Source organism: Drosophila melanogaster, chromosome X, assembly GCF_000001215.4.
Source record: "Drosophila melanogaster chromosome X".
Taxonomy (NCBI): domain Eukaryota; kingdom Metazoa; phylum Arthropoda; class Insecta; order Diptera; family Drosophilidae; genus Drosophila; species Drosophila melanogaster.
This window is the reverse complement of record NC_004354.4, coordinates 14,086,391-14,100,607: the sequence shown is the minus strand read 5'-3', so window position 1 is coordinate 14,100,607 and position 14,217 is coordinate 14,086,391. Positions and strand designations below refer to the sequence as shown.

Here is a 14,217-nt window from a genome sequence, read left to right as displayed (position 1 = left end):
TCGTCCCCTATGTGAGTAATCGACTGTCCATGTACATATATCCGTAAATGTCAGACGACATCACGCTCCACTGGACACACTGACGACGACGGCACTGGCACTGGCGACCGATGGAGGCGCCTCCCCACGCTGACCAGGCCAGACCGTCGAAACCAAAGTCCCCCCCCTCCCCGCCCAACACGCCCCTCAATGGTTAGCCACCTCCATGGAAATCCCCTCCAGCTCCCAGTGACCACCTGCCCGCAAAATATTGGCGCAAACATTAACTAAGGTAGAGAGTGAGCCAATTCTGCACTAAACGAAATTATTTTCAAATAAATGAAGGACAACTTTTAGGCACAGTCTTCATGCTAGATAAATGTTTCTCAAATGGGAAAATAAAATAAATATAAAAGGTTTTGAAAAAATCTATAGTTGCTTGTAAAAGCCACATTGCCAGCTTCAATTCCAAGTCGTGCTATGCAATTTGATGAATTTTCTGAATTGATTGATCTGGCATTTAGAAATCGATTTATACAAAACAATTCTTTTAGCATATAAACTGAAATTCCTTTGAAGTGCATGGGATTTTTTTTATTTTTTGCGAAGTGTGCTTACAGTTTGAATTATTTGAAACAATATCCTTTAAAAAAATGCGATACGATTTGAAACGATGATGACAAAAAATCAGAACAGCACAGGCTTGGTCGCAGTAGCCACGAGCAGGAACAGAAACAGGATAGTAACTGGGATGATATTGAGGATGACGATGAGGATCAGGATGAGGACGAGAACGAGGAGCTTGGGCCAGACAGGTGTTTGTCAGGTGGCCGGTATGGGCAGCGTCTGTCGGCCTTATCAAGTCGAGGGAAAAAAAGCCGAGCCGAAATAAGAATGACAGAAGAAAAAGTGGCCCACGGATGACAGGGCATGTGTGTGGGCTGTTGTAATAACAAAAGCAATAACCAAAAAAAAAACTTTTGGCCAAGTCATTGACCCACGCTTCGCCAGTTACCAAAAAAAAAAAAAAAAAAAAAGGGGAAGTTGGAGGCGCTTTAAAAGAGCCATCGTTCGATACGTGTATATTATATGGGCAGACGGAAGTCCTGCCTTTTGAATAAAGATAAGCTTCAATCACTTTCAAATAATGGCTTGCATTTGGGTATTGATAGCATGCTGTTAGGCACTTGCATGACTTAAAATACATATGGTGATATTTAAATGGGGTTTTTGGACTTAGCTCTAGAAAGTATATTGAACCTTGAAGCTTTTGGTCGGAATAGTTAGTTTTCCTAGACATACTCCCACCTAATCTGTGGACCCGATACCTTGATCGATAGCCAGTTCTGGTGATAATGGCTCACTGGGGGAGCTGCTCGACTCGATGGCTGACCGCAGGACGTGGCTCCTGGCTGGGTATTCTTGGCTTGGCTCTTGGTAGTTGGCACTTGCTCCTGGCCAACTGTAATGGCGCTCCATTTGTCTTGGCCAACTCCGCCAGCTGTGCAATCTGTGTGCGGACGGTTGACAAACGACGGGGCCCCCTAAAGAAAGTTGCAGCAGGGTCCCCATCTTTGGGATGCAAAATTTTCGGGGCAGCAGTGAAATGGCTCAATCAATTAGGCGGCTGTCATAATGTCTCCCCCGGGATCTCCTTGCGGATCTCCTTGGGAAACAGCTGCCACAACCGCTCTGCATGTTGCTGCAACATCAATAAAAACAAAAGCAAAAAAAGCAAACGCAGACAACAAGTAAAGTAAAGGAATAAAAAATAAGGCACCACTGCGTGCCCCTTTTAACTGCATCTCGTATCTTATGTGATGAAATTTATGCTTAATTAAAAGCGACACAAGGCGTCACAAGCAACGCACAACGCGTTCGCCCAGATAAGATGCGAAAGAACCAAGCGGGCCATCGGCGGGTTAAGGGGCTCAGAATCAGAATCGCGCGGCAATCGCGTTCAAGTTCGAGAACTCGCGCACAATTAATGCGATTTTGAAACGCACAGATCGCCGAGAGCTGTGGACCAGCTTACACGGAGAGGAAATCGATTCATTTCATTTTCAAAAATTAATTTAGTTGCCTGCGAAGTTATTTTATTCTATTCTTTACAAATACTCATCGATTTTAATATTTGAAGTTTTTCTAAAATTGTAAACTTAAGAGCCAATTTACTTTTACATATGTAGTTTTTTTTTAATGCCTTTTCAATTAGCGCTTTTTGTGAGACAGTTCGTGCAAGTTTTCTCTCAGTGTGGGGCGCGGGAACGCGGCTTGGCTGACTGGTCCCACTAATTCAATTAAAGACGCAGCTTCCACAAGACATTCGAGTACAACTGCACCACTCAAAACCAGCGAACGCACGCATGTTGAAGTGGCACAGCCACGATGGATGAACGTCCGTCCGAATGGATGTGAATGTGGATGTGGATCCCCAAGCTGGCTCTGAAATCGGAATCCAAATCCAAGCTTAAGCCCACGGCCAAAATGAGTGGAGTCTGAGATTGAGAGAAAGGCCTCACGTTTGTTTTCGCTGGCTGTGGATGTGAATGTGGATGTGGATATTCTCCCACTTCCTCGACGGTTTGCACTCATTAGTCTCCCACAACGTGAATTAAGATAATCTGCCAGTTGGACTTGGTCGGGGTTTTGGGGTACTGCATATATATATATATATATATGTATACTGTATCCTGGATAGACGGAGTTCTGGACCCCTTTCGGATTCTGAAAATGGAACTAAAGGCTGGGCGCTTGTTGTGCAAATGAATTGTTGCTGATTTCGTTTGAACGATTAGCGCCAGTTTGTGCCTGCTGCCTCTTCGATCTGTCTTGGCCAGATTCGGTTGGCGAATGGATGGGGGATGGATGCAAATGGAAATAGTCCGGCTGGCATGCTTAGCAATTAGACTAATTGCATGGCCCCAGCCCCCAGATTCAGGTTCACAACTAGCTTCAAATATCTGTCTCCACTGCCTCACTTCACACAGTGGAAAAAAAAATGGGCATTAGAAGTAGTGGTCAAGTGAAATCGTTCTAAGTGAAGTGGCATAGAAAAAGTCACGATAAAATATTGCACGTTTTGAAAAGGGAAATGTTTTTATTTGAATTTTGACTATATGCTATAAAAACAAAAAACTTAATACAGTTTAAATCAAGCCTATTATAATCATGAAACTTAAGCTTAACAAAATCTAAATGTATTTATGGCATGCTCGTGCAGATAACACTCACTTTGTTTTTGTGCGTCGATTTTTCCATCATCCAGCTTCAACTTTTGGTGCTCCTTCACCTGAAGGTATTGCGCATACGCACTGTGCGCCCTGTGCACCCTGCAGCTTGCGCCTATTGCAATATATGCCTGCAGATTGGTCAGTTCAAACACTGACATCCGGCGGAACTCCCCCTCTCCATCCCCTGCTGAGATCACCACCCATGACACTTGCCACACATGCCACTCCAACGATGGCTCTGTGCATGCGTCGTATGGGCTGAATCCGGATGGCTTGGAGTCGCCAGTGGAGTTGCTGACTCTCGTGGCAACGTGGCAGGGTGGTCAGCGAGGGGCAGTTTAGGCGAGCCCAGGCCAGGCCACCCAGTTGTGCAGCGGATGCAGAGAGGCAGAGGGTGGCGGAGGTGGTGCTGCGTCAGTAGCAACGCCTTCGCATCAACCAGGACACCAGGACAAGAATTCGAAAAAAAAGGGAATTGCTGCAGCAAAGGGGTAGCAACAATTGGACATCAAATTGGTGTACGCAGAAATCAGCAAGTAAAATATGTACTCTATGCTATAGTCTAAAAAAAACTAGTAATCTAAATAAAAAAAAATGATAATTAACCTAATTACTATTATTATTATTTTTATTATTATTATTATGACTTTTCGTTTAATCTTTCGGGTAAGAGTATTTTCGGCGCTTCATCGATGCGACTTCCTGTGTCTCTGATTGCTGTCCACCCAAAGCCCATCTTCAATTTTTCGACTCCCTTCATTTTTTTTTTCGGCTTGTCGAGAATCGGGCAAAGGAGTGAATGTGGACGTGGATGTGGGTGGTTGGGTGTTATTGCAGCAACAATCGTCGTTCAGCTGCAGTGGGCTGCAAGTATCTGTGAGTATCTGTTGGTATCTCTGTGTGCGTTGAGTCCTGGGTCCATTCCATTTAGTTTTCCTTATTTTTTCCCTCAGCCTTTCGTGTTGTTGTCTGACTGGCAGGACCTGGCAGGATGCCTTTTGCCTGCTGCTGCTTTTGCTGTTGCCTTTTGGCCTGATGATTAATCGAATTAGTTTCTTTCTTTTTGTTTCGTGTGTTTCACTCGGTTCGTCCCCCCTCCACAGCAACACACGCTCTTTTCATTTACATTTTCTTTTGCACTTTTCCGGCGTGCATACATTTTTCAGTGTGTGTGTGTGTGTGTGTGGGGTTAGGGGGTGGCAGAAGCGGGGGATTTAGCTGACCAACTGCGTCCGGTTGGAAATTTTTTGGCAATGCTGGCTGGTTGGGGGAAAAAAGAAAGCAGAGAGATTCACATTTCCATCCTGACGAAATGAAAGCCTCTGCCAAAGGGGGGGTCCCTTTTTTTTGGTGCTATGCTTTGGGGCAATAACTGCAAATTGCATGGGCGGCACTCAATTTCTTTCCGCTTTTCCGGCTCCACCGCCCTTTTGCCTTGTCTGTGTTTTGGTGTTTCATTTGATTTGCTGTGTGTGTGTGTGTGTATGGGTGCATGGGTATGGCAAACGCAATAAGAGCATCAAAGTGCACACACACACACACACACACCCACACAAAAGCATCCACTTGCAGCTCTTGGTAGGTTTTCATTTTCATGCCATATCCAGCGACTTTTTTCCTCCCTTCCAATTTTTTTTCCCACCCATTTTTCCCCTATTCTTTGTGTTGTTTTCTCCCTGGCCTGCCATTTTCAGCGAATGACTGTTGCATAAACGTCGTCTTTGTGTTGTCCTTGTTGCATATTGTTGTATTGGTGTGTGTGTGTGTGTGTGTCGATGTGTGTGCAGCTAGTGCAGCCTCTCATCGATTGCCATTGGCGTCCCCGGTCCACATGTGGTATGAGCGATATTCTTTTGAGGTCCTCTTCAAAATGAACAAATGGCCAGCGTCCCGGAAGTCATAATGGAACTAATTGCCAGCGGGTAACTTGGCTTCCCCAACAGCAGCGCTAAGTGTATTTTCTCAGCCATCCAAATGAAATAATGTGATTTTCGCAAATAAGGAATATACAATAAATGATAGCATAACCATATTATAATATTATAGAAGTGTTTGTTTATTGACATGCGAACCAGCCAGCTAGTACTAATTTTTAAAAATATTATTACGAGACCATATTAATGCAACATTTTAATCTAACTAGGTCGCGTCAATTTGATAGCTCTGTGCATATAGGTTACTTACATTACCAATAGTTCTGATGGTGTTTTAAAATAAATGTGCCACACAATCAAATCTGAAAATGTCTTTGAATAGCTTTAATAAATCCAAGGCCTCCCTTTGGGAGTGCAGAACAAAGAAGAAAATAAGAAACTCCTGCAGCTTCTTTGGACCACACCATACAAAAGGACGGAACCCCCTCCCTCCCCCCTTCACCTATACAAGTGACAGGGTCGGAAAATGCGAGGGGGATGGGGGGAGGTTAGGTTTGGCGATGGAAAGTGTGGAAACGTGCTAAGCACATTTCATGCAGCTAAGTAAGGATATTAATATGCGTCCTTGCATTGCACACGCACCGAAGGACACAGGGGTGGCGAAAAGGGGGCTTGCGATGTGGTTGTAAGGGGGCAGGGGGCGGATGGAGGTGTGGAAATGGTGAGAGGGAGGCGCATAACTGCGAAGGGTCCTGGCCACTTTGCGTTGCGTTTCGTGCGGCAACCAAATGAAATTGCAATGAAAATGAAAATCTAACGACGACACCGAAGACGAAAATGTGGGGTAAAAAATGAAACGATATCCTTGAAACATAAACCGGTCGAAAAGCAAGATGGGCGGCGAGGCGAGGCGAGGCGTGGCAGCTCAAGGAATGCAGGCCGCTGACACCAAAAACAACAACGAGGGTCCTGGGATCTCCATCTCCATTCGCCAACCGTGTAACATCATTCATTTTGCCCCTCGCGCTGCGGATTAAGGTTATTTCAAGGATGCCGCTGCAGCTACAAAACTCCTTTAAAAAAAAAAAAAGGAATACATAGAATATAGGGGAGCTTGTGGGGCCAATCAGAGGGATGCGGAAGACCCACAAATGCAGCCAAAGAAAAATTCTCCTTTTGCGCGTAAACATCATCAAAATTCATCAATCTCTGCCAAAACTTGGGAAAAACTTTACGTTCGCCCTCAAAAAAAAAGAAAAAAGCTACGGCTTGTAGAAATAAATGCACAACCTGCTGATTGCCTACTCATATTTCACCTATTACCTAGTGTTGTCTAAAAATGTAAATGTTTTTCATGAATATATTATTCAGAAGGGTAAAACGTTTATGTTTAAAATGCAAAATGATCACTTGTGGATTTCGTTATTGTTTATTTATGAGAATATTGATTCAAGAAGTCTCTTAACTTCAAAATAAAATACATTTTTTTTTTGCCTAATGCTAATAATAATTTAAACTATTTTTGTGTTCCCTTTTAGCAGGCTAACACAAAATGTTGATACCCCGGCCATACCATCTGAAAATGTCACTCGTTTTGCGTTGCAAGATGTGTGTATGGCAGAGGGGATTCCGGGTATGGAGTGGGTATGCCTGGAAAAACGGCAATCAGTGGGGTTTTGGGGCGCCAGAAATGAGGAAAAATTGGGATGGCAATGGTGGCGGCTGGGCGGAGGTGGCTGGGTGCCGCATTTTGGCATTTAAGCGCAACGACGCGTGCAGCACGCAGGACTCTGGTATGATGGCATAGTATACAGAGAGCTCACCAGACGAGGACGAGGACGACGACGAGAGTACCGTTGCAGCTGCCCCCGTTCGTCCCTTCGTCCCACCGTTCGCCATGTCCTGATGAGCCTTATGAAGGACATGCCGACCCACGCGCCTTGGCATTTGTGTTCCGTATGCGAGGGAAGATGGGTGCCACTTCCTGTGGCACAGCAAAAAAAAAAATGCGTAATAGTGCTTACTATAGTTAAGAAACAAAACTATTTTTTGCTTACATTTTTATATATTTAGCTTAAAAAAAAAAAACTAATCAATATATTTTTTAAGGTTGACCTAAGTACCATTACACAATTTGAAGTAAGTTATGGACATATTATATTTTGACATTCAACTCCAGTTTTCGCCAGTGAGCTGCTTGTTCTCGTCCTTAACGTCCTGCCTTTGCTCCAGCGATAACCTCAATTTTTGGCACCCTGGCCAACAAAACATCCTGCCCGGCAACGTCTTCGCCCGCCCCTTGATCCTACAGAGATTTTATGCCAGCTCCTTGCAGTTTTCCTCCATTTTCATTTTTTTTTTTTTTTTCGGCATTTCTTTGCTTATTTTTCAACGTCGCCTTTTTCTGGCTGTTTTCCTTTTATTTTGCCTGATAAAACTCTTTTCATTTTGTTGTTTGTTGGGTTCGCTACGTCCTTTGCCTTAACGCTTTTAACAGTAATGACGAAAAAGTGTCAGCGTCCTCGACTCGAAGGATAATAACAAGTATGGACAGGCATAGACGCCATTTTCCACCCCATACCAAGCCATTTCTGGTCTTATTTCTTGGCTTGTTTTTCCACTCTTTGTTCTGGTTCGATGCTGCTGCATTTCCCACCGCCCTTTTCCCTCCCGTCAACTCGTTGATGTTCTTAATTGATGAAGAAATTTGGGTTGTGATACAAAAAAAAAAAAGAATAAAAAAAATAGGAAGAAAAAAATGACAGTCGAAAAAAAGATATAACATCGAAATAAAAGAATGCCAAAGCGAAATGCACAAGAAAGTAGCATCGTGAAAAAATGCACTAAAGACCAAAAAGTGGTACTGATAGGACTTGAGTAGTTGCACAGACGGAAAGTGGTACAAATAGATGTATTTTTGTGCCAAAAAACTATGCAGATTGGTTAAAATTTTAATGATTAAGCACAGGAAATATATAAAATCTACCAAATGTATATGTAGTTATAGTGCCAGAATTCTATTGAGTCAAACTTGTTAGTTTACAGCATTTAGATTAGCCCCACAATGAAAGCGAAATATATGGATAAAATATCAGCATTAAGCTCAAATTAAAACTTGCCAACCTAAACTTGCCAACTTATTTAGTTTATTATACAATTTCGGGCTCATAGCCCTTTTCCAGTTAACTGCGTTTGCTCGTCACTAAGGTGTTCGTCAGTCTATCTGAAATTACCTGGGTTCCTGTAATCTTCGCACTTTGCACGCCTTTTATTTATTTATTTCTTTCGCTTCTTCACATTTTCCTGTTTTATTTTATTTTTATTTTCCTCTTTGATTGTTGTTGTTGCTGTTGTTGTTGTTGCATTCGCTCAGTTTCAATTTCACACAAATTCTGCCTAATCTATGTAAATGCGATTAAACGCTTTCCGAAAAGCACTGGAGTTGGGTGAATGAAGCGGGGGGATGACTAAAAGACGTGGCGACTGCAGGGGCAGAAGGGGTCAGGAACCAGTCCTCAAGTTTAATGGGCAAAGCGTTAATGAACACGAAGTTGAACGCGACGATGACGACGGCTCAGTGAGCAGCGAATAGCCAGCAAGGTGGCCCAAGAAACTCAGCTCCTTCTGACCACCTCGCCCCATTAACCATCGGCCAGGGTCACCCTCTCCTGGACACTGAAAGAAAAAATTAGCTGGCAATGACCCTAAGCTGGGACCTTAAATACAGATTCTAGTAGCTATAGTTCGTTTTGAAGAGTGTTGATAGTTTAAGTTTCCCTAAAAATAAGCTGAATGAACTTATTTCCAATTTAAATATTATTACATAGAAATAAATCCAAACTACATACATAATTTATTAAATATCAAAGAATTCTTATACTTATAAATATACCTATCAAAGCGAGAAGATGCCAAGCTTTTCGCTCAGTGTAGCGGCAGGACTTGCGTGGCAGTGTTGCCGTGGTGCAGATGCCAGTGGACAATGCGCATGCGCAACGCATGTGTCTTGTTTGATTTGGAGATTTCACGGAAATTGTGGCCAAAACCCGGCCACAGACGAGCAAAAAGAACAAAAAAAAAACAAAAAAAAAATGAAAAACGCCTGGCAGTTTGCAGTCTTCAGTTTTGCAGTTTGCATTTCTGCGAGATCTGTTGAGCTGGAGCTGCATTCAATTTATGAACTGGCACACAACTTAATTACACATTCATCCAATTAAAGTGTGCAAAATGCAATTCATCATCATTGGGGGGATCCAGCGAAAGAGGGGGGTTGGGAAAGGGGGAGCGGTTCGGGTAGCGGGGGAATCGAGTTCCGAGGGGCAGATCAGCCGTTATGGCCAAGTTCTGTGGCCAAGTTCTAACAGCAATTAAATGCATTGCAGGTGCAGCTGGAGGTCCCACTAGCAACTTGTTCGTTTCACATGCAAGCGGCGCGTTAAATGCTCATCTACATACGGACAAACGGACATACAGACATGCGGACATATATCCAGAAATAAACATAAAGATATATGTATATACAAACACATATGTATATATGTGGCTATTGGAAGTGCATTTCTTCGCTTTCAACTTGCGTTACCTGGAAGTGCCAGTGGTCGCGGGGCATTTAATTTCACCGATATAATTCCCATCAATCGGGGGAATTTGCTGGAGACAGCTGCCTGCCACATCGCACTTCATATTTGTGGCAGCTCCTCAAGAGCTAATTTAAATGCATTATAATACTTTCTGCAATTGTATTTTAACTTGGAGGTTTATTCTCACACCTGATGTCAAATAAATACATTAATCCACAATTAAACAATTAAATGACTTGATGCATGATTATTATAAAAGGGATTCAGAAATACACCTGTATTAATTAGCATTATATTAAATGGGATTATATAATAAATAAACATATAGTATAGTTCTTGTTACAAAAAATTCATTATCCAGATACTCAAGATACTATAATATAGAAGTGTTGCTGTTATTCCTATATATCAATTAATTTATTATTTCGACATTCTTAATATTTAAACCTTGCATATGCATCTAGTATTTCATTAAAGTCATCATCGTGTCCCTCAATGAACAGCCTACTTGGAACTTACGTACAGTACGTATCATTCGTGCATTTTTCTATTCATATGGCCTGCGGTTAGGTCCATTATAAAACCATCCATTGGCCGTTTATCATGATCAGCCCCCGCCAAATGGACCCACTTAAGATCCCAATAATCTGCACTATATCTACGTTTGCCAAAGTGCGGGGAATTCTGGCTAATTGCCAAGGCAAACAGAGCGGTTGGTAGCACTGTGATTATGGCCAGCCGCTTATGATTGAACAATCAAACACGCCTCCCCGAAAACGCCCACGGCCCAGGGGCGATCAAAACGAGTGCCCACTGTACTTGGCATAAGGAGTGTAGCGTATGCCTCTCCGTTAGACGCACTCACTATCTACCAGTGTTAATTACAGTGGCGGGGGTTTTGCCTTTTTCTTTTTATTTTTCACCAAGATATAGGGCCTGGATCATAATCACGGGTTCGGGCCGCAATGAGTGCGTCAAGAACGGCGACGCTTCCGCCTTTTCAAGCTGTCTTGCCACATTTAATTGCCACCTCGGCGTGTGCGTGGGTCTCGTATCCATTATCTAGTGACCGCTCACGAGGATTACACTGGTCTCTCCCCCCATCCCCCAACGCCCAGTCGATCACGCACTTCATAAACGCAGAGTGCGAACATCCATAGAACTTAGCTACGAAATACGCTGCACCGTAATCAAAACTACACATTATCCTATTAATTCATTAGTTCAATTATAATAATTAATTTGGAATTTATAAAACAGTATAATAGTTGAATAAATACATACAATCCTTTAGATAATTTACCAACAGATTTTAAATATATTTTATCTATTAATTGACATCATATAATTGCATAGTCTATTCATAACTCAATTGAAGGCATTGAATGAACATAGCTTGGTGATAGTCTCCCAAAGAATATTCCCTCATTTCATTAACCTTTTCACATACATTTTTCTGATATCTCAGAACGAACCTTTCCCACTTTCAATAATCTAATCAAATTCATACAATTTTTTCTCAGTACTTAAGCCAGTGAATCAAGTGCAACTCCAACTCCACTGAGCTGAACTAAACTGCACTGAATGCCTGTCTTAGGGTTTCCGCTTGGATTGAGTTATTAATTATGTTCCGCACCTTCCCACATCGCAGCACCGCCCTCCACTCCTTGCCCCACTCCCCCTTTCATTCACCATCCAAAATAGCAGAGAAGAAAAGAAGAACGCCCCTGACTTTACTGCCATTCCGTTCTATTCACTCCTATTTTGTTTTTATTCCGTGTCCAAAGTTGCTGCGAGTTGAAATGAATGTGGTAAGCAAAACATTAACTTGGCCGTCATTATTGTTGGCTCGGAGCGAATTACGTTCTTTAAGTGAGAAAAATTGCAATTTAATCGCGATTATGATGATGATGATGGGTCTGCAGATGAACATGCCATTGCACAGTTGGGGATGATGATGAAGGTTTTTCTTCATTTTTTTTTTTTTTTTGTATTTTTGCTGGGAGGAGAAGTCAAAAGCGCGGCTAGATGGTTTTTATTTAAGGAAGATGAAGAATGCACTCGATGACGTAATGAGTGACGTAACAAATGATGGAAATGAAGGATAGCCGCCGGTCCAAAGATGTACACTTGTTTAACATTTTGATTTTCTAAAATCATGATTTTTTCACACTCGCACCTTGTACTTGTCATATACATAAATGGCTTTTAAGCTACGCGAATCTGCTGATGAATAATAAAAAAAAAAAAAACTGTGGCGAGATCTGAAAATTGGGTCATCGAAGTTTGACGCACTTTGCAGAGGACTCCCCATTGTCGCAAATCACCATGCGAGCCCAAACCCGAACGACATTCTGTCAGATACAATCCGAAATGCCGCAGAAATATATTTGAGATAGTTGAGAATGTCAAAATTGCGATTTACATAATTATAATATTATTTTCTCCAAGTAACAAAACTAATACTCTTAAAGCTAAAAAAATGTTTTTGGATTAAAAAAAATACAAGGATGTTTGTAGAGTTTTTTCACGATTTCAGCTTTATTAACTTATACACACAATTATTTGGCCAACTTTAATGATGGTGCCAATTTGAGCTAAAACTATCGGTTAGTTCGCTTCAAATCCGAGCAGCGAAAACCCATGTCAGTGCGTCTAATTTAACTTTTTCTATTACATTGCCCATTGGCCCCATGCATTTGTCACGCCAAAGTCAAAAGCAGAAAAAGGGGGAGATATTCCCCGGATGGAAGTGGCGGATCCTGGGAGCGTGGGGCCAACGACGAATCCTTGAAAGACACTGACATTCTTTCCGCAAAAACCCGCCCACCACCCCCACCCCCTCCTTTCCAGTCCACCATTTTTTTGCATTTACTGCGACTGCCATTTTAGCGCTGCGTCATTGTGTGACATTTTGCGTGGGGGTCAGAAGAGAGAAGAGGGCGAAGGATGCGGAGCCGGTTAAGTTTGCCTTACTTAACTTAACCCCAGTCAGCCAGCCAGCCCGAAAGCTACAAGAACACACACACACACACACACACACACACACACACACATACAAACGTACAGAGTGGGGTAAAAGTTTTAACCCATTTTGCGCAAACAATCGGACAGACAAACAAACGACAGAGGGTTAAAAAATTAGGTCAACATGGCTGCATGGAGATGGAGCTGAAGATGGCCAGTGGGATATGGATTCAAATGCGGGGGGGGTGGCGTCCATAACTGCCACGTTTATTTATATTATATTATTTTATTTATTTCTAGTTTATTCTATTCTTCCACTTCATCTGCCCGACCCTAAAGTGATGAAGTTTGACAACGTCACTGAAAGTGGGTACAAAAAGTTGAGAAATCTGTGGTCAAATGGCCAAGAAGATGGGAAAAATAATCGGGCGAAGGGAAAACTGCTCGGGGAAAACGCGAAGGGTTGCGGAAATTGTGGCAAGTTACTATACTTTAAAATATAACGAAAAATGTAAGAAAGCTTTCATTGCGTAGTTGTTATTCAAAAAAGTTATCAAAGTATATATACTTAATGTTTTATATGTGGGATGCGACTAACTATAAGGTCTAGTCTTCATTTTCTTGGTGTGCCAAGGGAATAAAAAGTAATTATAAAAAATGTAGCGGCATGCCAAACAATATGATTTGTATCTTCCGCAAAAACACAACTGAATCGAGTCAAGTTCGAATGGGAGCCTTGAATTAAGTCCGTAAGTTTGGCGCTATTTTGCTGTATTACGCTATTACCACCACATACTTCCCTAGCCATATTTACCCCCCCTTGTACTTTCCCTCCTGCCAACCAGCCAAATGCCAACCGACTTGAGGCCAAAACGCGAAGACGAAGTGAAGAAGATGATGTTGGCCCGAATGGAGCCAAGCGAGAAAATGGAGCTGCAGTTGGCCCCCGTCAACGTGGCTCAGATTGCTTGGCCCAAGGGCGCTAAGTTGGTAGCTTCCTCCCATGTCATTTGCACACTGACAAGTTATTAATTAAAGTAACCACCTACCCCCCACACACCCCCCCCTGGCGACCAACGCCTTCTATAACCACTATAGCTGCTGTTTTATTGGTTAAAATCAATCTTTTCTGGTGCTAGTCGGGCTGCCTGTGGGGATCGGATCTTGCCGATGATGATCCGAATTTAGTTGAAAAACTATCTGCAGTTTTCTTAGCCATGTGAATGGGATACTTTGATAATGGAATTGGCCAAAGCCGAACGCATTCAAAATAAACTGAGCGCCCGCATGGCGCATTTCTAAACGGAAATAAAATCTCATTTACCTGTTTCATATGGCCACATTTTCTGCAATTCGGTTAGCTATATACACATATACATATGTGCACTGTAAAAGTTTCCGTTTCTGAATATACCAAAGATAAATTGTATCAGTTCGTGCATTTTCATAGTATCACTAATTTCTGAAGAAAATCAGGGAATTGCCATGCCAACGCCTTGAAGTATGCAACACATTTTGTAGTTTATCAAAGGTCAGCTAAATGTTTACATAGGCAATAAATAAATAAACAATAATTCGAATTCT

The 14,217-nt window shown here is 42.3% G+C and overlaps 1 long non-coding RNA gene across 1 annotated transcript; it reads right to left on the bottom strand.

Moving 5' to 3' along the window:
- Positions 1-2,642: 2,642 nt before the first annotated feature.
- Positions 2,643-3,009, bottom strand: lncRNA:CR46242 (long non-coding RNA:CR46242). Its single transcript, NR_133523.1, has one exon. It is a non-coding gene; the product is annotated as a long non-coding RNA:CR46242 (long non-coding RNA).
- Positions 3,010-14,217: the final 11,208 nt, after the last annotated feature.